Source organism: Propithecus coquereli, unplaced genomic scaffold, assembly GCF_000956105.1.
Source record: "Propithecus coquereli isolate 6110/MARCELLA unplaced genomic scaffold, Pcoq_1.0 Scaffold133, whole genome shotgun sequence".
Classification (NCBI taxonomy): domain Eukaryota; kingdom Metazoa; phylum Chordata; class Mammalia; order Primates; family Indriidae; genus Propithecus; species Propithecus coquereli.
In genome coordinates this window covers 1,411,038-1,412,687 of record NW_012137525.1, presented here as the reverse complement: position 1 = coordinate 1,412,687, position 1,650 = coordinate 1,411,038, and positions in this window count along the sequence as shown.

Here is a 1,650-nt window from a genome sequence, read left to right as displayed (position 1 = left end):
TTGACATGGATTCTCCCAGAGCTTCCAGAAAGTAATTCAGCCCAGTGAGAACCATGACAGATTTCTAACCTACAGAATTGTAAGATAATAAATTTGTGCTTTTTAAAGCCACCAAATTTGTAGTAGTTTGTTATAGAAACAATAGAAAACTAATACCACACAGTGGCAGGATTCGAGGTACCATCTTGGCATTACTGACCACAGGGTGGGAAAAGAGAATGATTAGTTCTTGGGAGCTGATGTGAGCTGGCTCCAGCACACCGCTGGGTGGATTCAAATAAGAAAAGTTTTGTTCATTTTCTCTTTATATTTCATAGTAGGATATAATCTAGATAAAAGGTAACTAATTGAAAACCACACACTATAATTACGCCATTTCCTGGTATTTACTTTTCTTGCTTTTTTATTTAGGACCTAAGGCAGCTGGAAGGTAGGAAGGTGAGAAATTAGGGAGGAAAAAAGAAATGGAACAGGGTTGTCATGTGGAACTCATTAGGAGGCCTTTTCGACTACACTGTGGTACAAATGATATCTCATGGGATTGAGTAAAATTAGGGGGAAAAACTCAACCCCGAACCTGTTTGTTCTCTGCTCTTGCGCCACCACCACCACCAATCAACACAGAAGACTTCTGTGACACAATGTGTGTTTGTGGGGGGGGGTTCTCCCCACCATCAAGCAAGCAATTCATTCTTCAGCATGCACTAACTGGGTGTCCTCCAATTCAATTCTGACACTATCTACTTGGAGATAGCATCAGATCCCACAGATTGGAGGCCTAGTCCCCAAGTCTCCCCCTACCCCCACACCCAGACATCAGTGGCAAGTCTGTGCCTCTGGAACTTCTAACTGACCAGCTTCAAGTCACATAATTTTCTCTCTGGGTTCAATTAATTTGTCAGAGCAGGGAAACATCACAGAACTCAGGGAAACACTTACTGCATTTACTGGTTCATATAAAGGATTCTACAAAGGATGCAGACGAAGAGATGTATAGGTTGAGGTGTGAGGGAAGGGGTGCGGAGCTTCCATGCCCTCCCTGGGCACACCCCCCTCCACCCTCTATGTGTTCAGCTATCCAGAAGCTCTCTGAAACCTGTCCTCTCGGGACTTTTATGAGGACTTCATTCAATAGACATGATTGACAACCATGTAGAAATGTGATTGGACAAAAAGGGTCTGATCCAATACTAATAGACTGAGAGGGGAAATCCAGGAAAGCCTATTTGTTTTAGACTCCTCTCGGCATCTCTGTGCAGCATTCCTTCCTCCAGGGTAGGGGGCACAGGACCCTTTCTGAAATGAGGTCTTAAAACCCACAATCAGATTAAAGTCCTCCTTTGGGCTAGTGAAAGGATGGCAGGGGAAAGTCAGAGAGAGAGATTCTGTTCCCTGCTTCTGAGGCCTAAAGTGCCGAACATTATAACAAAAGACTGTAACAAGGGCTACGGCAGTTATGAGCCAGGAACTGTGGACAAATATATATATGTATCTCCTAATATCACAGTGCCCCACATTGTTTTATATTTTTATACAAATATGAAATCTGGGCCGGGCGTGGTGGCTCATGCCTGTAATCCTAGCTCTCTGGGAGGCCGAGGCGGGCGGATTGTTTGAGCTCAGGAGTTCGAAACCAGCCTGAGCAAGAGC